Below are 25,864 nucleotides of genomic sequence, written 5' to 3'. Positions count from 1 at the left end.
AGTCAGTCCCCACACACAGAATCTCTGCCTGCAGGCTGCTTGACTGCCTTCTCCGCCACTACCAACAGGGTCCAGGACTCTAGGCGGATTCCTGAATTTTTAAGGCCGCTGCTAGCGGCCGCTATAATAATTTTTCTGGTGCATGTACATGCCTGCCTAATTTTTCTGGCTGTACTGCGGGCGGCTGCAAGCAAAAAACAAAAGGCATGTACATGTGCCCATCTCCCTTCGTGATCATTACCTTGCCGCGGTGAAGGGACTTGCGTATCACAATGAAGCAATGACTGCCGGCAATATGAGTGTCTCGGGTGGGGGTGGCACACCAATTATAATAAGGTCGTTGCTTCATTGTGGTCAGATCAAATTTGATCAGCTGGACAGTCACTGTTCTGTCATTCAGCTACATCAGCCGGGCGACCATATGGGCTGTAAAGCCACCATCACCTGCACTCTCGTCATGGTGCGCACCAGTCCACCACGGCCGTCACTACACAAACGGCTGTTTGCAGTCACTGCATACCTTTCACTGCATCTGTGACTGCACATTGTATTATACCTGCCAGTCAGTGCATACCTTGCACTTGAATGGATGTCAGACTTGCCCTCCATAACTGATTCCGGTTAAAGGATTTAAAGTTGATTCATTACATTAGGGCCTCAATCAGACCAGGAAGGATTCCCCGGCCATTACCCATAGTCAGTGGTCACAATGGCAGACTTGACCTTCATAACAGATTCTCGCCGGAGACCAACCTGGTGAAAGGCAACATCAGACTTGCCCTCCATAACTGATTCTCGTTAAAGGATTTAAAGTTGATTCATTACATTAGGGCCTCAAAAGTCCTCCTGAGTCCTGTATTGTTATTTTTGGTCACTACCTCGGGGCGGGTATGCCTGCTGCCCTCCTTGACTGGATGTGTGGTGGTAGCCGTTTGTTAGGCTACAACTCCAGACCGGAATCACACCAGGAAGGATTCCCCGGCCATTACCCATGGTCAGTGGTCACAATGGCAGACTTGACCCCCATAACAGATTCTCGCCGGTAGAGATGTAGTGAACGGTTCGCCGGTGAACGGTTCCAGGCGAACTTTGGTGGTTCGCGTTCGCAGACTACCGGGAACTTTTTTTCAAAGTTCGGTTCGTCCATAGACTTTAATGGCCGCCGACTTTAACGGTTAATAGCAAAGTCCCCTTACATAGTAGAAACACCAACATTTTTGGGAAAGTTAAGTGGAATAGTGGGAATAAGAGGAAATTTTTTTTTTTTCAAAAAGACCTTATACTTTTTGAGAAAATCAATTTTAAAGTTTCAAAGTAAAATGAGAAAAAAGAACAGATTCTTTAAAAAGAACCTGATGATTCAAGAACCGTTAGTATAGCAGAGAATGCGTCCTGAGCAGGACGTGAAGCTGCCGGCTCCGCTGCTGTCTCTCCCCACCTGTCTGCACCTGTCACCCTCACCTAGCCTGGCACCCGGTGCACCCATGGGTGCCAGGCTAGGTGCGGGTGACAGGTGAGGAGGTGGGGAGAGACAGCAGGAGCCGGCAGCTATGCATCCAAAAGGACGCATTCTCTGCTATGTGGGAGGCGTCGGAGATCTTCAATCAACTTAATAGAAGATCGCAACATAAGAGGATACAGTTCGTTGGATCATTTACCGTGGATATTGGCGTGGGAAAACTTTTTTAAAGGTACAGGTAAGTATTTATGGTTAATTTAGAATAATAAAATCTCTCGTGGTTGTGTTTTTATTTCATTTAACCCTTTGTAGAAATGGCTAAGGGGTACTTTGTACCCCTATACTCATTTCTCCTGGGAGGGGGGTGGGCATCTGGGGTCCCCTTCTTAAAGGGGACTCCCAGATGCCACCATGAACCCCCCTTCCCAGGGAGTTGTCGCCCCCACCTCCTCCTGGGGCACCGGAGGTGGGGAAGAGCCCCTTGTCCATGGATTGGACAAGGGCTCCGGGGGGAGGGGGGGAGGCTTGTCCGCCCCCCCCCCCCCCAGAGCCCCCCATACCATGGACCATGCGGGCTGGTACAGCTCAGGGTGCGAAGCCCCAGTCGGCCGGGGCTCCGCATTCTGGCTATCCCAGCCTGCATGGGGGACAAGGGGTTACAGAGGCTCGGGAGGGGGGACCCCACGTGATTTTTTTTTCAGATTTCTCACACTCAGCAAATAAAAAAAATAAAAACATTTTTAAAGGACTTCCGTGGCCACAAATGTGAAAAAAAGTTAAATACCTTTTCATAATCCATATCCATTGAGGACGCCATCCGCACCCTCCCGTTCATTCCGCCATGGCTCCAGCACTAATAACTGCCCTGGTCGGGTCCCGGCCCCTCTGAACCGGTCGGGTTCTCAACTCATTCCCCCCTCAATATGGCCGCCACAGATAGCCGCGGCTGCGCAGTCCGCATAGACGCGATTGCGGCTGCGCAGCTCTAGCACTTCCAATGCGTCCGTTGTATGCACGCATATTGATGACGCGGCGGGAGGAGGGCCTAGAGCTGCGCAGCCGCAATCGGGGCCGGTATTACTGCGGGAGCCATGGGGGAATGAACGGGAGGGCGCGGATGGCATCCTCCATGGATCTGGATTATGAAAAGGTATTTAATTTTTTTCACATTTGTGGCCTAGGAAGTCTGTTAAATATTGTTTCCTGCTATCTTTTTAACATATCCTGCAAATTTGGTGTTGCTAGGATGTAAGGGGCCTTTGCTATTAACTGCTAAAGTCGGCGGGTGATGATGATAACCAACCACAATTATAGGCAGGGCCAGCGCTTCCATTAAGGCAAGGGAGGCAGCTGCCCCAGGGCCCCAGAGCTTGTAGGGGCCCCCAGTGGCTACAAGGGGGAAAAAAAATGTTCAAATCGGCCTTATAGTTTTTGAGATAATCGATTTTAAAGTTTTAAAGGGAAGGTTCAGGGACTGTTTAAAAAAAATAAAAATCTGCATCCACTTACCTGGGGCTTCCTCCAGCCCGTGGCAGGCAAGAGGTGCCCTCGGCGCCGCTCCGCAGGCTGCCGGTGGCCGACCCGACCTGGCCAGGCCGGCGGCCAGGTCGGGCTCCTTCCGCGTTCCAAAATGCGCCTCACGGCGGCGCGCTGACGTCATCGGACGTCCTCCGGGCGTTACTGCGCAGGCTCAGAACTACTGAGCCTGCGCAGTAAAGCCCGGAGGACGTCCGATGACGTCAGCGCGCCGCCGTGAGGCGCATTTTGGAACGCGGAAGGAGCCCGACCTGGCCGCCGGCCTGGCCAGGTCGGGTCGGCCACCGGAGACCACCGGCAGCCTGCGGAGCGGCGCCGAGGGCACCTTCTGCCTGCCACGGGCTGGAGGAAGCCCCAGGTAAGTGGATGCGGATTTTTATTTTTTTTAAACAGTCCCTGAACCTTCCCTTTAAAGGAAAAAAAACACATTTAAAAACCTGCCAAATTTAATGGTTAATAGCAAATCCACCTTAAATGCTAGAAACCCTAAATTTGCAGGATATGTTAAGGAGATCATTAGGAATAAGAAGAAAAAACAATTTTTCAAAAATACCTTATAGTTTTTGAGAAAATCGATTTTAAAGTTTAGAAGGAAAAAAGTATAGTTTTAAGTGCGGTAAATGTCACTTTTAGTAGCAAACCTAACGGTAGTGTAATTTTACATGCATCAAACGAAAGTGTAATCAATTTCCTGATGGGGTTTCCAGGGGGTCTATACGCAGCCGCAGCGCTTTGGCCAGGGATCGCTATACAGCCGCAATATGGCTGTATGAAGATCCCTGGCATTTTTTCCTATTTTCCCAATTTTTTTTTTATGTTTATGAGTGTGGGAATTTAAAAAAAAAAAATTATGTGGGGTCCCCCCTCCTGAAACTTTTTAACCCCTTGTCCCCCATGCAGGCTGGGATAGCCAGAATGTGGAGCTCTGACCGATTGGGACTTCACACCCTGACTATACCAGCTGCAAAAAAGGTCCCCTAATGCCGATTTTTGTTCCGGGGTATATGTCGGGGGGGCCCAGGTTTATTTTGCCCTAGGGCCCCATTGTTGCTTAAACTGGCCCTGATTATAGGGGTGCAAAAGTGCTGAATTCTGCCATAGGCTTCCATTAGGCTCCCTATTTCACTTTCAAAAATCTCAAATCTTTTCAAAGGGCGATGGCTCAGCAGCTAGTTAGCCAGGTATAGTGTAGTTAGGTGTGGGTGCCTTCAGTACAGGTAGCCAGGTATAGTGTAGTTAGGTGTGGGTGCCTTCAGTATAGTTAGCCAGGTATAGTGTAGTTAGGTGTAGGTGCCTTCAGTAAAGTTAGCCAGGTATAGAGTAGTTAGGTGTAGGTGCCTTCAGTATAGTTAGCCAGGTATAGTGTAGTTAGGTGTAGGGACCTTCAGTATAGTTAGCCAGGTAAAGAGTAGTTAGGTGTAGGTGCCACTCACCTCCCTCCAGTTCCAGCAGCGGTGTCTGGGGCTCCTCCTGGTCTCCCCTCCTTCGGCCGCTCTGGCTAGAGTCAGTGCAGATGCGCGGCATAGAAGAAGACTCCGGCGAGCGAAGGGGGCGGCAGGCAACATGCGCTGACGCATTGTGCCCAGCACCGCCCCCAGCTATGACGTTGCGGCGTCCTCCATTCCCGCTGCGCCGCCCCTCTCCTCTCTGCCTCTTCCGATTGGCTAGCGGCCGACAGGGGTGCAAAAGTGGTAAAATCCCCCATAGGCTTTCATTGGGTCTCCTATTTCACGTTCCAAAATCTCACACCATTTCAAAGGGCAATGGCTTAGCGGTGGCAAAACTCACCAGTCATGATCACCCTAAGAGTCCCTACAATGGTAGAAAATGTGCAACTGCTGAGCCATCGCCCTTTGAAAAAATGTGAGATTTTGGAAAGTGAAATAGGGAGCCAATGAAAGCCTATGGGGGATTTTACTATATTTGCACCCCTGTAACTCTGGTTTGCAGAGATGTAGGGAACCCATCTTTGGAGTCCAAGTCTAACAATATGTCTTCTACCTGCATGAGACATTTTGTGAGATTCAGACGTTGCTATCGGCCATGGCTGTGATTTATGTACGTCAGAATCGCCACCATTGACATTGCCCAAATAAACAGGTTTTTGTGACCCTAGGCTATGACCTCTTTGGCCTAGGGGCCCGAAACTCACCAGTCATGATCCCCATAAGAGTCCATACAATGCTAGAAAATTTGCCACTGCTGAGCCATCGTCCTTTGAAATGGTGTGAGATTTTGGAAGTGAAATAGGGAGCCAATTAAAGCCTACTAGCCAACCCGCGTCGTAGCATACGCCGCATCTATCTATCTAATAGAGTACGTGCCTCAACCTTGAAGCAAGAAGAAGTAGGCTTTCCATGAGAAAATGTATGCGTGCTCAAACACCAAGTTTAACCCTAGCAAGACTGGCTTTGCAAATCCGACCTGATTGGCTATTCATGAGGCAATGCTCATGCAAATATGCATTTGCTTTCGCATGCCAAACTATGCAGGGTCAAAAAACCAATACTGCAAAGTGCTCTCTCGCTGCCTGGGAACCACAGCGGCACCCCGGAGTGGGAGGCTGGGTGGCGCAGCCGCCCCCCCCCCCCCCCCCAAGCATGGCCAGCGCTGGGAAGAGCCGTCCGCACCCACCTCCTAATATTAAAAACAGCCACTTACCTTAACGTCCATTGGGTTCTGCTACATGCGCATTCATTTTCTCATGGAAAGCATTTTGTGCAGTTTGTATCCTTTGGAGGCAGTTGGTGGATGGCTTGCTCCGGTGGTGTGAACCCTGGAGTGAGTTGTCTGCGCCTGTCCTCCCCCCCCCCCCTCTGGAGTGCTGTATGTGAGCCAGCCCTGAGCTCTAAAGCTCGGGGTGACCCATGCTTCTCTCCTTTCTCATGTGGTGCCCCCAAATTAATGCGCATGTAGCAGAACGCAATGGACGTTAAGGTAAGTGCCTGTTTTTAATATTGGGAGGTGGGTGCAGACGGCTCTCCCCGGCGCTGGCCACACTTGGGGGGGGGGGTCATGCAGACGTCCACGCCACCCAGCCTCCCCCTCCGGGGTGCCGCTGTGGTTTCCAGGCAGTGAGAGAGCCTGGGACCCTGCGTTCCCCCCAGTTGTATAAAAAGGGGGCATTGGTAATCCTCCCCGTGGCGCTCCTGGAGGCCTGGAGCACACCAAAAAATGCTAGCAGATCCGCAAAATGCTAGCAGATTTTGAAACGCTTTTTCTTATTTTTATGTAGCATTTCACCTAGCATTTTGCGGTTTTGTAAAGCGTTTTTGGTGTAGTAGATTTCATATATTGTTACAGTAAAGCTGTTACTGAACAGCGTCTGTAACAAAAACGCCTGCAAAACCACTCTGAACTGCCGTTTTTCAGAGTGGTTTGCGTTTTTAATATACTTTACATTGGAGGCAGAAACGCCTCCGCAATCCAAAAAATGCCTCACCTCGGGAGTATGCGTTTCAGCAAAACGCCTCCCGCTCTGGTGTGCACCAGCCCATTGAAATACATTACCCAAGCGTATCCGCAGCCGCAAGTGGATCGCAAAACGCTGCCGAACCGCTCTGGTGTGCACTAAGCCGGATAGTGCTAATGTAGCATGTAGCAGGGTGACTGCTTTGTGGTATTGGTTTGTGCATGCATTTGCATGAGCATTGCCTCATGAATAGCCAATTAGGCCAGATTTGCAATGTCAGACTTGCTAGGGTAAGGCCTCTTTTCCATGGACTGTGAATAGGCAGTGAAATGGCTCTCAAACTCTCACAACTGCTCACTGCTGCCTGGTAACTGCTTGCTGCTGCCTGGTAACCAGTGGTGCTCAGCAGAGCTCGAATATTCGAGTAGCTCGAATATTCGAGCTCTTTTTCAGCTATTCGAGCTCGGTATTCGAGCTCCGAATAGCTGTAGCTATTCGAATGGGCTATTCGAGTAAACTCAAATAGCCCATTCACTATTCGAGCTATTCGAGCAAACGGCGCTATTCGAGCTCGAATACCGAGCTCGAATAGCGTCATAGCCCAGATTGATGTCCTTAGAGCCAATCAGAGGGCTCCCAGGCCCTCTGACGGCAGCCAATCACAGAGGGGGACCCTGGCCAGCCCCTACCCTATAAATAGCGGCCGCCATTTTAAGTTTTTCCATCCTTGCCTGAGACTTGTGCAGAGAGAGAGTTGCTCCTTTGTGCTTTGGCTTAGCAAGAGCTCTATTGTGGTCATTTACCTAGCGTTTTTGCTCACATACACCTCCTATACACACCTATATTGTTGTTAGTTAGATAGACATTGTATTTTAGTTAGTAGCTTTTGTGTTACATAGAGAGACAGCTGCTGCTGCAGGCTTACAGCTTTAGGCCTCAGGGCCTGCCTGTGTGGGCACTGGGCAGCTGTTCTCTCCTGTCCTCTGTTTATTTCTCATCTATACCAGTATTTCTGCTGTCCTTTACTACTGATTGATTGTATTTTGTATTGTAGTTATATACTGTAACTGTACTAGGACACTCACTGTCACTGTTCATAGGCTACTAGCTCCTGCGTGTGCGTGCACTCACTGTCTGTGTACTGTAGTGTACACACACTCTATTTCCTTCTGAATAGTTATATACTGTAACTGTACTAGGACACTCACTGTCACTGTTCATAGGCTACTAGCTCCTGCGTGTGCTTGCACTCACTGTCTGTGTACACACACTCTATTTCCTTCTGAATAGTTATATACTGTAACTGTACTAGGACACTCACTGACTGTCACTGTTCATAGGCTAGCTCCTGCGTGTGCGTGCACTCACTGTCTGTGTACTGTACACACACTCTATTTCCTTCTGAATAGTTATATACTGTAACTGTACTAGGACACTCACTGACTGTCACTGTTCATAGGCTAGCTCCTGCGTGTGCGTGCACTCACTGTCTGTGTACTGTACACACACTCTATTTCCTTCTGAATAGTTATATACTGTAACTGTACTAGGACACTCACTGTCACTGTTCATAGGCTACTAGCTTCTGCGTGTGCGTGCACTCACTGTCTGTGTACTGTAGTGTACACACACTCTATTTCCTTCTGAATAGTTATATACTGTAACTGTACTAGGACACTCACTGTCACTGTTCATAGGCTACTAGCTCCTGCGTGTGCGTGCACTCACTGTCTGTGTACACACACACTATTTCCTTCTGATTACTGATTGATTATTGTAATTTCTAGTTGTACTTCCTGACAGTTACTATTTACTTACTGTAGTAGGGACACTCACTCAGTCACTGTTCATAGGCTAGCTCCTGCGCGTGTTTGCGCGTGCGTGCACTCACTGTCTGTAGTGTACACACACTCTATTTCCTTGTGATTACTACTGATTATTGTAACTGCTAGTTGTACTTCCTGACTGTTACTACTTACTTACTGTACTAGGGACACTCACTCAGTCACTGTTCATAGGCTAGCTCCTGCGCGTGTTTGCGCGTGCGTGCACTCACTGTCTGTAGTGTACACACACTCTATTTCCTTGTGATTACTACTGATTATTGTAACTGCTAGTTGTACTTCCTGACTGTTACTACTTACTTACTGTACTAGGGACACTCACTCAGTCACTGTTCATAGGCTAGCTTCTGCGCGTGTTTGCGCGTGCGTGCACTCACTGTCTGTAGTGTACACACACTAAATTTCCTTGTGATTACTACTGATTATTGTAACTGCTAGTTGTACTTCCTGACTGTTACTACTTACTTACTGTACTAGACACTCACTCAGTCACCTCACCCACCAACCCACTCCATTAAAGTACCCCACTTTTCACCCGCCCTTTTAAAAAACTTTTGTGTTTACGCCCAAAACATCGAAGATGTCTGGAAGTGGCAGCCAGCGCGGTTTGGGCAAGGGGAAGGGCAGCAAGGGAATCAGGAGGAGAGGGAGCAGCATTGTGGCAAGCCGCGGCCGCGCCACCATGCACAGTTCCGCAGCAGCAGCAGCGTCAGTGGCTAACATTCCTCCCATAGCCACTGGCCGTGGACGCCTTGGGCGCCGCCCAGCAGGAGCATCTGCAACTCACGCTACAGAGACACAGCAGCAGCAGCGTGTAGCACCTGCTCCGATTTTCCTCCAGCCGGGTCGGAAACATCCCATTGAGGAAAAGGATGCAGACACTGTGGTGCAACTGATGACGGAGGATGAGCAGCCCGCCATCAGCTCTGCATCCGAGGCCTCCACCCTCACCACCACCACCACCACCCCTGTTCGCAGCAGCCGCCCAGCAGGGCCTGGGGAGGAGGCCAGTTCACCGTCAGTCGCCGACCTGTCATTCAGCACTCTTTTGACCCCAGGCATGATGAGTCAATTGTCTGCTGTTGTTGGCGATTTGGAGGAGGAGATGCTGATGGGCACTTTGGGGGATGAGGGATTGGACAGCAAGACTGTGGCGACAGTCAAGCAGCCCATCCATGCATCAGGAGAGGAGTTTGGGGGGTCATCATCCCAGCAGGACATGTTTCAGGAGGGAGAGGATGATGATGACACGGTGACAGAGACTGGGTGCCACCACCTCCAGGGGATGTCGTCCTCAGCAGCTCTGAGGAGGAGGAGGAGGATGCGCTTGTGGGCCTTGCAAGGAGGCGCATCATTGCAAGCATTGGCAGCAGTAGGCAGGTCCCACAGCCTGCTGGTGTCTCAGGCTCAGCAGCAGCAGCAGCAGCATCTGCCAGTACCACCACCAGCCGCACCCAAGCCCCCCCCCCAACCACCACAGGGAGACAGGCAGCAGCGGTTCCATGCCGTAGGGGGTTGTTTTTGTCACCAATCTGGCGTTTTTTCACCATGCCCACAGTGTACAGCAAGTACGCCACTTGCAACCACTGTCAGCGGAAGTTGAGCAGAGGTGCAGACCCCTTAAAGTTCAGCACCAGCTCGCTCATCAATCACCTTGCTGCAAAACATTTCCACCAGCATGAGGAGTTCCAGAGGCTGAAGGCATCTGGTGCTGGCAGTGGCACCACACCCATCACTGCACAGCCTTCAGCAGCAGCAGCAGCAGCAACAGCAGCCACCCGCCCTCCTGCTCCTCCAGCAGCACCAGCAGGAGTGCGGAAACGCACTGCTCCTCCCCCCTCTGCAACTCCTGCCGCCGACACTGAGGCCTGTTCTGGCAGCCAGTCCTCAGTGGCCTCCTCTGCTGTGTCTGCTGATTCCCGTGCCAGCAAAAGGCCACGCCAGAGCCTTTTGAGCGAGTCCTTCCAGGGGGTGGTTAGGGCTCTGCCTCCCAGCAGCCGTCGCGTGCTGCAGCTGAACGGCTTGCTGGCACGGGCCATGTGCTCCCAACTCCTGCCGTACACGCTCGTGCAGGAGGGGAGCGACATGCGGGCGCTGCTTGCTTGTGCAGCCCCAGACTGGCAGCTCCCCAGCAGACACTTCTTCGCTCGCAAGGCCATTCCTGCACTGCACCGCTTTGTGATGGCCAATGTGGAGCAAGGGCTGGAGCACGCGGTTGGTGAAAGGGTCCACGTCACCATGGACTCCTGGAGCAGCCGCTTCGGGACAGGCCGCTACCTGTCCTTCACTGTCCACTGGGTCAGCTTGGTGGAAGGGGGTGAGGATGGGAGAGCAGCAGCGGTCACAGCAGCAGCAGCAACACAGTGGGTGGTGCCACCCCGCAGGGTCGGGGGAACTGCAGCAGGTTCCTCCGATCCTCTGCCATCCTCCGGCACACCTGGCCAAACCCCCCGCCTCAACAGCAGCGTGAAGGCCCGCCACTGCCAAGCGCTGCTGCACTTGGTCAGCCTTGGGAAGACCAAGCTGACGGCAACCCATGTGTTGGCCAAACTCCAGGAGCAGGAGAGGATTTGGCTGACCCCCAGAGGCCTCAGAGTCGGAGAGGTGGTGGCCGACAATGGGGCCAATCTGGTTGCCGCAATAGACAGGGGAAACCTGACCCACATCCCCTGTCTTGCCCACGTGCTGAACCTGGTGGTGCAGAAGTTCTTGCGCACCTACCAGGGGATGGGCGAACTGCTGGAAACGGCAAGGAACGTTGTGCGTCACTTCCGGCGCTCGGCTGCAGCCTGTGCGAGCCTGGAAGACGTGCAAAAGGAGCTGGAGCTGCCACGCCATCGGCTGATCCTTGACGTTCCAACTCGCTGGAACTCCACCCTGGCGATGTTGGAGCGTCTGGTTGAACAGAAGCACGCTGTCAACCAGTACCTTGCCCTGGCCACTGTTTCCGCCGCTCAGAGAAGGGACAAGACCAGCAACATCCCGTCCATCGTCCCCGATGATGACTGGAGGCACATGCAGCAGGTGTGCTTAGTGCTGGCTCCCTTTCTGCAGGCCACTAACATGGTGAGCAGGGACCATGCTATGGTCTGCGAGTGGGTGCCCCTGGTTTGTCTGCTGAACAGGGCCCTCGATGCTTTGCTGGAACAGGGAGCGGCAGCCTTGGACCAGCAGGAGCGGCAAGCAGCTGCACAGTCCACCTCTGAGGGGGAGGAGGAGGAGTACTTGGTGGAGGTCCCTGACCTTGCTGCTGATGAGGGGGATCAGCACAGCGCAGCTGAGTTGGTGCGGGGGTGGAGAGAGGATGAGGCGGCAGAGGAGGAGGATGAGGAGGACAGCACTGCCGTCGATGTGCCAGCAGACGTGGCCCGCCTCTTCCCAATGGCAGCGCACATGCTGACGTGCCTGCGCAGGGACCCCAGGGTGATCCAGATGAAGCAGAGGGAGGACATCTGGATCAGCATGATGTTGGACCCCCGCCTCAAGGGGAAGTTGAGCCAGTTCCTGCCGCCTGCAGGAGGAGACCCAGCGCAACAAATAAGGAGCTTGCAGCAGGCCCTTGTTGAGCGCTTGGAGGAAGCCTTCCCCCAGCCTTCCACCCCCACTGTCCAGCCAGCACAGAGGCAGCAGCAGGTGCCTGCATCCAGCAGCAAGCGCCCCACAGACCTGCTGTCTCTCAGCCACGAGCTCTACAGGACTGTAGAGGCTCCGGCAGCAGTGACTAGAGAGGAGGTGCATGCAGCAGCATCCTCCTCCGGTCACAGCCAGCGCCTGACCCGCATGGTGGCTGACTACATGGGGTCCTACAGCGGGCTTGACAGCGATGCCCCTGTTGATCCCATGGAGTATTGGGTCAAGCGCCTGGAGATCTGAAGCGAGCTGGCGCAGTACGCCCTGGAAGTGCTGTCCTGCCCCCCTTCCAGCGTGCTGTCCGAGCGCTGCTTCAGTGCAGCTGGTGGCGTGGTCACCGAGAAACGCTCACGTCTGTCTCACAAGTCTGTGGACAGACTGACGTTTCTCAAGATGAACCAGGCGTGGGTGGAAGGCGAGTTCCTGGCCCCTGTTGTCAGTGAGAGGGGGACATGAACTGGCTGCCGGAACTTAGAACCATCGTTAATGTGCCTTACCACCCTTTACCACCTCCTGGCTCCTGCTCACTAAGCCAGCCTGGTTCACTTTGACTATTATGTCGCCTGCAGCCACACATTTTACACCTACAGTGGGCTGCTGTGTACTGCGCTGCTGCTGTCTGTCTGTGTTTCCCACTGCCAGGGTACACAGAATTACCTTCTGCTGCCACTCTGCCACCAGCTATTACGTCAAACAATAGCTATATATCTGTGTAATTGGTTTTACAAACAAAACCAAAAAAACATTTAAAAAAAAAAAGGTTTAATTTTTCTGAGGTGCCCGGGTTGAAAACTGTGTTGTCCCAGTTGTGTATTGGACACGATGTGGGCTGCACGACCGCTGTCTGGGACCTCCTGTTGTGTTTATTTACAGCCCTGGTATCACCGCTAGGTACCAGGGCTATTATGTCACGCTGCCTACCTGCTGCCACACTCACACTACTCCTCCATTCCTCCTGCTGCTGTCTGTCTGTGTTTCCCACTGCCAGGGTACACAGAATTACCTTCTGCTGCCACTCTGCCACCAGCTATTACGTCAAACAATAGCTATATCTGTAATTGGTTGTAAAACCAAAACTACAAAACCATTAAAAAAAAAAAGGTTTAATTTTTCTGAGGTGCCTGGGTTGAAAACTGTGTTGTCCCAGTTGTGTATTGGACACGATGTGGGCTGCACGACCGCTGTCTGGGACCTCCTGTTGTGTTTATTTACAGCCCTGGTATCACCGCTAGGTACCAGGGCTATTATGTCACGCTGCCTACCTGCTGCCACACTCACACTACTCCTCCATTCCTCCTGCTGCTGCTGCTGTCTGTCTGTGTTTCCCACTGCCAGGGTACACAGTGACAGAATTACCTTCTGCTGCCACTCTGCCACCAGCTATTACGTCAAACAATAGCTGCTCACATAATTACTCCTCCATTCCTCCTGCTGCTGCTGCTGCTGTCTGTCTGTGTTTCCCACTGCCAGGGTACACAGTGACAGAATTACCTTCTGCTGCCACTCTGCCACCAGCTATTACGTCAAACAATAGCTATATATCTGTGTAATTGGTTTTACAAACAAAACCAAAAAACCATTTAAAAAAAAAAAGGTTTAATTTTTCTGAGGTGCCCGGGTTGAAAACTGTGTTGTCCCAGTTGTGTATTGGACACGATGTGGGCTGCACGACCGCTGTCTGGGACCTCCTGCCTGCTGTGTTTATTTGCAGCCCTGGTATCACCGCTAGGTACCAGGGCTATTATGTCACGCTGCCTGCCTCATTGACTGCCTGCTGCCACACACTCATCCTCCTCCTCCTGCTGCTGAATTTACCTCCTGCTGTCTGTGTGTTTCCACTGCCAGGGAGCACATACAATGGCGCTTCCAACATGCGTGCGCCACCAGCTATTTGTTACGCTCAAAAATAGCTGCATTTCTTTAAAAAAAAAATTGAAAAGAGAAATAAGTGAAGAAGAAGAAGACGATATAGAAAAAGAAGGAGAAGAAGAAGAAGGAGGAGGAGGAGGAGGAGGAGGAGGAGGAGGAGGAGGAGGAGGAGGATGATGATGATGATACAGTACTGAACAAAATTCTGGACACAAATTCTCTTTCCACCTTTTTTTTTTAAAGGAACATCCCCACATAATCACTTGCTGTTGTTATTTGGAAAAAAAGATGTTTCTTGCATCATTCACCCTCAAAACAAGTGTTGGAAGCTATTTAAGGCCAATTCGAATAGTCAGCTCGAATAATGAGCTCAAATACCGACTCGAATAGTGAGCTCAAAGTCCGAGGTCGAATCGAATAGTAAAAATTATTCGACTCGAATATTCGACTGACCTCGAATAATTTACTATTCGAATTCGACCAAACTCGAATTTTAAAAAGGGGTATTTGAGCACCACTGCTGGTAACTGCTTGCTGCTGCCTAGTATCTGCTCACTGCTGCCTGGTAACTGCTTGTTGCTGCCTGGTATCTGCTTGCTGCTGCCTGGTATCTGCTTGCTGCTGCCTGGTATCTGCTTGCTGCTGCCTGGTAACTGCTTGCTGCTGCCTGGTAACTGCTTGTTGCTGCCTGGTATCTGCTCACTGCTGCCTGGTAACTGCTTGCTGAGCACACAGCTCAACAGTCCGTGGAAAAGAGGCCTTAAACTTGGTGTTTGAGCACGCATAAATTTTCTCATGCAAAGTACTTCTTCTTCTTGTTTGAAAGTTGAGGCACTTAGTCTATTATATATATAGATGTGGGATTTTACTACTTTTGCACCCCTGTAACTTTGGTTTGCAGAGATGTAGGGAACCCATCTTTGGTGTCTAAGTCTAACAATATGTCTTCTACCTGCATGAGACATTTCGTGAGATTCAGACGCCACAGATTGCCGCGGCTGCGCAGTCCGCATAGACGTGATTGCGGTTGCGCAGCTCTAGGGCCTCCTCCTGCCACGTCATCAATATGCGTGCATACATCGGACGCATCGGTAGGAGGCCCTAGAGCTGCGGACTGCGCAGCCGCGGCAATCTGTGGCGGCCATATCGAGGGGGGAATGAAGACCCGACCCGTTTGGAGGGGTCGGGACCCGACCGGGGTCGGTATTACTGCGGGAGCCATGGCGGAATGAACGGGAGGGCGCAGATGGCATCCTCCATGGATCTGGATTATGAAATGGTATTTAACTTTTTTCATACTTGTGACCTCGTAAGTCCTTAAAAAAAAAAAATAAAAAAAAAAAAAAATATATATATATATATATATATATATATATATATATATATATATATATATATATATACATATATATATATTTTATTATTATTATTGTTACGTGCGGAGTGTGGGAAATCTGAAAAAAAAATGACGTGGGGTCCCCCCTCCTTAGCCTCTGTAACCCCTTGTCCCCCATGCAGGCTGGGACAGCCAGAATGCGGAGCCCCGGCCGACTGGGGCTTCGCACCCTGAGCTATACCAGCCCGCATGGTCCATGGTATGGGAGGCTCCGGGGGGAGGGGCAGCCAAGCCTTCCCCTCCCCCCCCCAGAGCCCTTGTCCAATCCATGGACAAGGGGCTCTTCCCCACCTCCGGTGCCCCAGGAGGAGGTGGGGGCGACTACTCCCTGGGGAGGGGGGTTTCATGGTGGCATCTGGGAGTCCCCTTTAAGAAGGGGACCCCAGATGCCCACCCCCTCCCAGGAGAAATGAGTATAGGGGTACAAAGTACCCCTTACCCATTTCCACAAAGGGTTAAATGAAATGAAAATACAACCACGAAAAAAGTCCTTTAATTTTCTTAATTAACCAGAAATACTTACCTGCACCTTTAAAAAAAATTCCCACGCCAATATCCTCGGTAAATGATCCAATGAACTGCATCCTCTTATGTTGCGATCTTCTATTAAGTTGATTGAAGATCTCCGAAGCCCCCCACCTACATAGCAGAGAATGCGGATGCAAAGCTGCTAGCTCCCGCTTTCTCTCCCCACCTGCCTGCCTGCACCTGTCAACCCCCACTCATGGGTGCGCTGGGTGCCAGCCTAGGTGGGGGTTGACAGGTGCAGGCAGGTGGGGAGAGACAGCAGCGGGAGCCAGCAGCTTCACGTCCTTCCAAGGACGCATTCTCTGCTATACTAACGGCTCATGAATGAGCCGGATCTTTTAAATGACTCTGTTCTTTTTTTATGAATCAACTCTTTTTTTTTTTTACTTTAAAATCGATTTTCTCAAAAAGTATAAGGTCTTTTTGAAAAAAAAATGTTTCCTCTTGTTCCCACTGTTCTTCTTAACATCCCCAATAATTTTGGTGTTGTTAGCTTTTAAAGGGGCTTTGCTATTAACAGTTAAAGTCGGCGGGGGTATATTTTCCCACGGTCAGAAGGAGAATTTACATTGAAACTTTAAAATTGATTTTCTCAAAAACTATAAGGTCTTTTTGAAAAAAAAAAATCCTCTTATTCCCACTGTTCTTGTTAACATTTTCTGCAAGTTTGGGGTTTCTAGCTTTTAAAGCAGCTTTGCTATTAAAAACTGCTAAAGTCGGCAGGCGCTTAACTTTCCCACGGTCAGAAGGAGTTACTTTAAAATTGATATTCTCAAAAACCATAAGGTATTTTTGAAAAAAAAAATTCCCCTCTTCTAGTCACTGAAAGATCTCAGGTGTTAGACACCTTGAAACATATTTTACATCACTTTTCTGGCCAGCATAAATGTTTCTAGTTTTTTAAAGTTCGCCTCCCCATTGAAGTCTATTGCGGTTCGCTAACCGAAAATCGGAGGTTCGCTACATCTCTACTCGCCGGAGACCAACCTGGTTGATTCATTACATTAGGGCCTCAAAAGTCCTCCTGAGTCCTGTATTGTTATTTTTGGTCACTACCTCAGGGCGGGCATGCCTGCTGCCCTCCTTGCCTGGATCTGTGATGGTAACCATTTGTTAGGCTTCAACTCCAGGAATCACACCAGGAAGGATTGCCCGGCCATTACCCTTGGTCACAATGGCAGACTTGCCCTCCATAATAGATTCTCGTTGCAGGTACTGAACAGCAAGTAAAAAATGTAATGTAAAAAAAACAGATGTAAGCTTTAAAGAGACACTGAAGCGAAAAAAAAAAAATATGATATAGTGAATTGGTTGTGTACTATGAATAATTACTAGAAGATTAGCAGCAAAGAAAATATTCGCATATTTTTATTTTCAGGTATATAGTTTTTTTCTAACATTGCATCATTCTATAATATGTGCAGATTACACAACATTCAGCATTCAAAATGAGTCTTTTAGAGCAGTCTGTGCACCAATGACCTCTCCTCTAGCAGAGGAAAAGAAAACAGTTGAGATAATAAAAGTCAGATAACAGCCCTCTCCATGACTAAACTTAGTTGGAGAGTTAATGGCTTGTTTGCATAGAGATAACAACTGGAGTTTCTTAACTCTTCCTGCACTGGAAACAATTAGACTGATGTATCTGATCTTAATGTTTTATTTCTTAGCTGTACTACACATACAAATCATAATATCATAATTTTTTTTTCGCTTCAGTGTCTCTTTAACAATGGTAGAGAAAGAACCATCGAAAGTTGATAAGGCAGACAGACATTACCTAACCAGACATCACTGAGTGAGGAAGAGCAATCTCGCCATGGTGCGCACCAGTCCACCACGGCCGTCACTACACAAACAGCTGTTTGCGGTGTGTTACACAGTGAGTTTAGTGTGTCAGTGTGAAGCAGTACTCTAATTACACTCCCTGATTGATGTATACATGTGCAAGAAGTTTTAAAGCACTTTAGGCCTGTATTTAGCATTCAATGTGATTTCTGCCCTTAAAACGCTGCTTTGCGTCAAATCCAGATTTTTCCCCGGGACTTTTGGCATGTATCCCACTCCGCCACCTTGGGGTCCAGGTGTTAGACCCCTTGAAACATGTTTTCCATCACTTTTCTTGCCAGCATAAGTGTTTCTATTTTTCAAAGTTCGCCTCCCCATTGAAGTCTATTGCGGTTCGCGAATCTTCGAGCGAACAGAACCTTCCGCGGAAGTTCGCGAACCAAAAATTGGAGGTTCGCGACATCTCTACTCCCCATACTCGGACCACATATTGTTGAAGTCACCCCAAATAAAAAGATGTATTTTACGGGGGCACCCTAAAGTGGGTGGAGCTACCAACGGCCAATGAAAATTTAGCAATTTTCTATACGCTACTCCTGCCAGAGTTTTAGGAGTACTATGAAACTTCGCACACTTGTTCGGCTCATACCCGAATAGGTTGCATGTGCTTTGTTAAGCAATCCCACCTTCCAAGCCCCTGTGGCGGTTCTCCGAAGATCCCATTTTCCCCATAGACTTTCATTGGAAAATGTGAAACTTTTGCCACTCGTACGGCTTTGAAGTTAGACTCACTAAACTTGGGTCACTTTGTCATGGGGTGAAGCTGGAAAATTTTGTCACCTTATGGGGACCCCAAAAAAGTGATTGGAGCCACAAACAACCAATCAGATTTTCCCTATTGACTTCAATGAGAAAATGTAAACGGCTGTAATTCTCACAGTATAAATGTAACGATTGTGGAACTATCTCCGTGATCAGCGCACAAGGAGTGCACAAGGCGCACGGCGGAAGTCTTCCACAAACGTAGGGAAGGAGAGTACCCAGCTTTGGTGCAAGCACCAGTAGAGGGAAATTCCCACCGGCAGATGGAGCTGTGGAGTCCAGAGGATTGAAACCCTCTGCACTGCCACAAATGCCAGATGCGAATTGTCCGAAATGCCACAATGCAGGGCAAGATAGCCCTTCAAGAAAAGAGCACAGAGATAGGCTAAATGTGTGTTCCCCAATCTAGTCGCCACCCAGCGATGGTGAACACACATTCGCAGAAACGAAGTATGATCGCGATCGCGAGAGAGCCGATCGCCAGAAGTGACACAAGACAGATCAGAACAGAACACAAGAGTAGCAAAGACACAGCAAACGACAAAGAGAAATAACGAAAATAACAAACGCTAACTAAACGCGAACACCGCACTCATTCGCAACAGCGAACGCGTTTACAGAGCGATCTCCGCATGTTAAGCACAACAGAGACAAGCACACCTAACTAACCACCGACAAGCAAACATAAAACAAAGAACGCAAGCGCTTGCTTAATGGTTACCTCACCAAGCCTACAGCAATCGTTCGTATCAGACAAGACAGACAAACGAGAAACAGGAATAAGGTAGAGGGATCCACAGCCACTACCGCTAGAGGCTAGTGCGATCCCGGCAAGACAGATCAGAAGGATCCACAGCGCTAGCACCAGAGGCTAGTGCGATCCAGACCAGACAGAACAGAAGGATCCACAGCACTAGCGCAAGGCTAGTGCGATCCAGACAAGACAGATCAGAAGGATCCACTGCCACTACCGCTAGAGGCTAGTGCGATCCAAGCAAGACAGATCAGAAGGGGCTACCAGTAGCAACCGCTGCTCCGGCTAGCACCCAGACAAACAGAATGATTTCCTGTCGACCGCCGCTGGGACAGGACAATCGCAATAAACAGACAAAACAGATATGCAATCTAACTGCACTAGGAAACTGCCTAGTACAGTTCCAAGAATTACCCTAAGGTAAACTTTAACAGATCACAATGGCTGACACTCCAGGAGTGTTTCTCAACAAACCATGAAGGAGAAATGACCAGCAAAGCATTCTGGGAGCAGAAGCCTTTTATAGTGCCAGTCATCACAGGAGGCAGGTAGGGGATTTGCATAACGAATGTATGCAAATTCCTCAACAGCAGAACAGACCAGAAACTTGCAAAGGAAAGACAGGTCTCTCTTCCAGAGACCTGTAACCTTCAGACTAGAGATATGGTCAAACAGCTGTCTGCTTGTGCAGCCAGCTGAGCGGATCATCACAGTTCCAGACGTCCCTCAACACTGGTATTAGCAAAAAACTGTAACTGAGACTCATGAAGGTCAGGACAGCCCGACAAGGCCCAATTCCAGAGTCAGTCCACTCGAAACCGACCTCATCGGAAGCAGAAGCCACCGAAACATGCCCATCAGTACTACAAGTCTCAGAGTAACACCCATCAGGACTGTGAATGCCAGAGAAAAAGCCATAGACACCCTCCAGACAATACCCACCACCTTCCAGGGAGAGTCCGAAAATACCAAACCTGCCACAATACCTGTTTGAAGTGCCCCTTTCAACACAAAAGCCACTGTTGATTGTATTCAGGGTACCAAGCAAAACTTTTCCTGGAATCTCCCAGAACCCTTTGAAGCTCCGCAGAGATCCCAAGAGGCCAGAACGCTCACCAGGCTCACATGGAGAACTATCATGAACCCCTATGGAACCTATGATTATTCCGGATTCAGAATTAGCAGGACACCCATCAAGATCAGGACTTTCAGGGACCACTTCTGGGCATGCAAGCAGGCAGGCCATATCAGAACATGTCTCAACCGAGGAAGCATCTGAGTATGCTGGTAACCGAGGCACACTTGGGCTTTCTGGGTCACAGAGCACATCGGGGTACTCCAGCACAGGAGAAACCTCAGGACATGTCGGGGAACTGCCACCATCAGAGTCCGACACGACAAGACCAAAACCAAGACTGGGCAGAAAATCATCACGAGCAGAGGTCACCGGTACTGGTCTTTCAACAGAGGACTCAAAATTAAACTCAGAAATTTCAGTAACTGTGATATCATCTAACAAAAAATCATCATTGACTACATATGAGTGAAGCTCCACAAGAGCTGCAAAGGTTGTCAGCAAAGCAGCAATGCCTACTGAAGTGGGCATAACCTCCGGCGGATCTGGGGGGCAGGAGGCATCTCCTAGAAGTTCTGCACCCTTTAGCAGGGACTTGGGAACCTCCAAAACATCAACCAAGACCTCAGAAATGTCATTTTCCAAGTTTTCTATGAAGGATTCTGAACTATCCATGTTACAGGGCAGAACATTAAATACCTCCTGCAGGCAGGGCAGATGTCCCAAGAATGGTTCCACCATAAGCTGAGACTGAATCTCATCATCAGGACAAGGATACACAGGAATATCTAAAGAAACTAACTCTGACTCTATGAGTTTCGTTTCACTGCAGGCAGAATCCTCCATAGCAGTCAAACCAGACTGCAACTCTAAAATAGCAGAGAAACAGGTGAGAATAGTAGCAATACCTAGACGAGCCTCTAGGGTCACTGCAGGAGATATTGTACAAGGCAATATTGACTCATCCAGAGTACCCGGTGGAGAGTCAGTACTAGTGGTGCTCAAATACCCCTTTTCAAAATTCGAGTTTGGTCGAATTCGAATAGTAAATTATTCGAGGTCAGTCGAATATTCGAGTCGAATAAATTTTACTATTCGATTCGACCTCGGACTTCGAGCTCACTATTCGAGTCGGTATTCGAGCTCATTATTCGAGCTGACTATTCGAATTGGCCTTAAATAGCTTCCTACACTTGTTTTGAGGGTGAATGATGCAAGAAACATATTTTTTTCCAAGTAACAACAGCAAGTGATTATGTGGGGATGTTCCTTTAAAAAAAAAAAGGTGAAAAGAGAAGTTGTGTCCAGAATTTTGTTCAGTACTGTATATACTTCTTCTTCTTCTTCTTTATCTTCTATATCTTCTTCTTCTATATCTTCTTCTTCTATATCTTCTTCTTCTATATCTTCTTCTTCTTCTTTTATATTGTCTTCTTCTTCTTCATCTTCTTCATCTTCTTCATCATCATCTTCTTTTTCTTCATCTTCTTCTTCTTCATCTTCTTCATCTTCTTCTTCATCTTCTTCTTCTTCATCTTCTTCTTTTTCTCCTTCTTCATCTTCTTCTTCTTCATCTTCTTCTTCTTCATCTTCTTCTTCATCTTCTTCATCTTCTTCTTCATCTTCTTCATCTTCTTCTTCTTCTTCATCTTCTTCTTCTTCTCCTTCTTCTTCTTCTTCTTCTTCTTCATCTTCTTCATCTTCTTCTATATCGTCTTCTTCTTCACTTATTTCTCTTTTCAATTTTTTTTTTTAAAGAAATGCAGCTATTTTTGAGCGTAACAAATAGCTGGTGGCGCACGCATGTTGGAAGCGCCATTGTATGTGCTCCCTGGCAGTGGAAACACACAGACAGCAGGAGGTAAATTCAGCAGCAGGAGGAGGAGGATGAGTGTGTGGCAGCAGGCAGTCAATGAGGCAGGCAGCGTGACATAATAGCCCTGGTACCTAGCGGTGATACCAGGGCTGTAAATAAACACAGCAGGCAGGAGGTCCCAGACAGCGGTCGTGCAGCCCACATTGTGTCCAATACACAACTGGGACAACACAGTTTTCAACCCGGGCACCTCAGAAAAATTAAACCTTTTTTTTGTAATGGTTTTGTAGTTTTGGTTTTACAACCAATTACACAGATATAGCTATTTTTTGACGTAATAGCTGGTGGCAGAGTGGCAGCAGAAGGTAAATCTGTGTACCCTGGCGTTGGGAAACACAGACAGACAGCAGCAGCAGGAGGAATGGAGGAGTAATTATGTGAGCAGCTATTGTTTGACGTAATAGCTGGTGGCAGAGTGGCAGCAGAAGCTAATTCTGTGTACCCTGGCAGTGGGAAACACAGACAGACAGCAGCATCAGCAGGAGGAATGGAGGAGTAGTGTGAGTGTGGCAGCAGGTAGGCAGCGTGACATAATAGCCCTGGTACCTAGCGGTGATACCAGGCCGTAAATAAACACAACAGGAGGTCCCAGACAGCGGTCGTGCAGCCCACATCGTGTCCAATACACAACTGGGACAACACAGTTTTCAACCCGGGCACCTCAGAAAAATTAAACCTTTTTTTTTGTAATGGTTTTGTAGTTTTGGTTTTACAACCAATTACACAGATATAGCTATTTTTTGACGTAATAGCTGGTGGCAGAGTGGCAGCAGAAGGTAAATCTGTGTACCCTGGCGTTGGGAAACACAGACAGACAGCAGCAGCAGCAGGAGGAATGGAGGAGTAATTATGTGTGCAGCTATTGTTTGACGTAATAGCTGGTGGCAGACTGGCAGCAGAAGGTAATTCTGCGTACCCTGGCAGTGGGAAACACAGACAGACAGCAGCAGCAGGAGGAATGGAGGAGTAGTGTGAGTGTGGCAGCAGGTAGGCAGCGTGACATAATAGCCCTGGTACCTAGCGGTGATACCAGGCCGTAAATAAACACAACAGGAGGTCCCAGACAGCGGTCGTGCAGCCCACATCGTGTCCAATACACAACTGGGACAACACAGTTTTCAACCCGGGCACCTCAGAAAAATTAAACCTTTTTTTTTTGTAATGGTTTTGTAGTTTTGGTTTTACAACCAATTACACAGATATAGCTATTTTTTGACGTAATAGCTGGTGGCAGAGTGGCAGCAGAAGGTAAATCTGTGTACCCTGGCGTTGGGAAACACAGACAGACAGCAGCAGCAGCAGGAGGAATGGAGGAGTAATTATGTGTGCAGCTATTGTTTGACGTAATAGCTGGTGGCAGACTGGCAGCAGAAGGTAATTCTGTGTACCCTGGCAGTGGGAAACACAGACAGACAGCAGCAGCAGGAGGAATGGAGGAGTAGTGTGAGTGTGGCAGCAGGCAGGCAGCGTGACATAATAGCCCTGGTACCTAGCGGTGATACCAGGCCGTAAATAAACACAACAGGAGGTCCCAGACAGCGGTCGTGCAGCCCACATTGTGTCCAATACACAACTGGGACAACACAGTTTTCAACCCGGGCACCTCAGAAAAATTAAACCTTTTTTTTTATGGTTTTTTGGTTTTGTTTGTAAAACAAATTACACAGATATATAGCTATTGTTTGACGTAATAGCTGGTGGCAGAGTGGCAGCAGAATGTAATTCTGTGTACCCTGGCTGTGGGAAACACAGACCGACAGCAGCAGCAGCAGGAGGAATGGAGGAGTAATGTGAGCAGCTATTGTTTGACGTAATAGCTGGTGGCAGTGTGGCAGCAGAAGGTAATTCTGTGTACCCTGGCAGTGGGAAACACAGACAGACAGCAGCAGCAGGAGGAATGGAGGAGTAGTGTGAGTGTGGCAGCAGGCAGGCAGCGTGACATAATAGCCCTGGTACCTAGCGGTGATACCAGGCCGTAAATGAACACAACAGGAGGTCCCAGACAGCGGTCGTGCAGCCCACATCGTGTCCAATACACAACTGGGACAACACAGTTTTCAACCCGGGCACCTCAGAAAAATTAAACCTTTTTTTTTTTTAATGGTTTTTTGGTTTTGTTTGTAAAACAAATTACACAGATATATAGCTATTGTTTGACGTAATAGCTGGTGGCAGAGTGGCAGCAGAAGGTAAATCTGTGTACCCTGGCAGTGGGAAACACAGACAGACAGCAGAAGGGCAGTACACAGCAGCCCACTGTAGGTGTAAAATGTGTGGCTGCAGGCGACGTAATAGTCAAAGTGAACCAGGCTGGCTTAGTGAGCAGGATCCAGGAGGTGGTAAAGGGTGGTAAGGCACATTAACGATGGTTCTTAGCCAGTTCATGTCCCCCTCTCGCCGACAACAGGGGCCAGGAACTCGCCTTCCACCCACGCCTGGTTCATCTTGAGAAACGTCAGTCTGTCCACAGACTTGTGAGACAGACGTGAGCGTTTCTCGGTGACCACACCACCAGCTGCACTGAAGCAGCGCTCGGACAGCACGCTGGAAGAGGGGCAGGACAGCACTTCCAGGGCGTACTGCGCCAGCTCGCTCCAGATCTCCAGGCGCTTGACCCAATACTCCATGGGATCAACAGGGGCATCGCTGTCAAGCCCGCTGTAGGACCCCATGTAGTCAGCCACCATGCGGGTCAGGCGCTGGCTGTGACCGGTGGAGGATGCTGCTGCATGCACCTCCTCTCTAGTCACTGCTGCCGGAGCCTCTACAGTCCTGTAGAGCTCGTGGCTTAGAGACAGCAGGTCTGTGGGGCGCTTGCTGCTGGATGCAGGCACCTGCTGCTGCCTCTGTGCTGGCTGCTGGACAGTGGGGGTGGAAGGCTGGGGGAAGGCTTCCTCCAAGCGCTCAACAAGGGCCTGCTGCAAGCTCCTTATTTGTTGCGCTGGGTCTCCTCCTGCAGGCGGCAGGAACTGGCTCAACTTCCCCTTGAGGCGTGGGTCCAACATCATGCTGATCCAGATGTCCTCCCTCTGCTTCATCTGGATCACCCTGGGGTCCCTGCGCAGGCACGTCAGCATGTGCGCTGCCATTGGGAAGAGGCGGGCCACGTCTGCTGGCACATCGACGGCAGTGCTGCTGTCCTCATCCTCCTCCTCTGCCTCGTCAGCCTCATCCTCTCTCCACCCCCGCACCAACTCAGCTGCACTGTGCTGCTCCCCCTCATCAGCAGCAAGGTCAGGGACCTCCACCAAGTCCTCCTCCTCCTCCCCCTCAGAGGTGGACTGTGCAGCTGCTTGCCGCTCCTGCTGGTCCAAGGCTGCCGCTCCCTGTTCCAGCAAAGCATCGAGGGCCCTGTTCAGCAGACAAACCAGGGGCACCCACTCGCAGACCATAGCATGGTCCCTGCTCACCATGTTAGTGGCCTGCAGAAAGGGAGCCAGCACTAAGCACAACTGCTGCATGTGCCTCCAGTCATCATCGGGGACGATGGACGGGATGTTGCTGGTCTTGTCCCTTCTCTGAGCGGCGGAAACAGTGGCCAGGGCAAGGTACTGTTTGACAGCGCGCTTCTGTTCAACCAGACGCTCCAACATCGCCAGGGTGGAGTTCCAGCGAGTCGGAACGTCAAGGATCAGCCAATGGCGTGGCAGATCCAGCTCCTTTTGCACGTCTTCCAGGCTCGCACAGGCTGCAGCCGAGCGCCGGAAGTGACGCACAACGTTCCTTGCCGTTTCCAGCAGTTCGCCCATCCCCTGGTAGGTGCGCAAGAACTTCTGCACCACCAGGTTCAGCACGTGGGCAAGACAGGGGATGTGGGTCAGGTTTCCCCTGTCTATTGCGGCAACCAGATTGGCCCCATTGTCGGCCACCACCTC

At 49.7% G+C, this 25,864-nt stretch overlaps 1 protein-coding gene across 1 annotated transcript in view; it reads left to right on the top strand.

The window, feature by feature from the left end:
• Window positions 1–25,864, top strand: part of LOC137524123 (uncharacterized) — a 240,314-nt gene that overhangs the window by 156,666 nt on the left and 57,784 nt on the right. The window lies entirely within an intron of this gene.

Source organism: Hyperolius riggenbachi, chromosome 7, assembly GCF_040937935.1.
Source record: "Hyperolius riggenbachi isolate aHypRig1 chromosome 7, aHypRig1.pri, whole genome shotgun sequence".
Taxonomy (NCBI): domain Eukaryota; kingdom Metazoa; phylum Chordata; class Amphibia; order Anura; family Hyperoliidae; genus Hyperolius; species Hyperolius riggenbachi.
The sequence above is the reverse complement of the archived record's forward strand: the minus strand, read 5'-3'. Positions and strand labels throughout refer to the sequence as shown.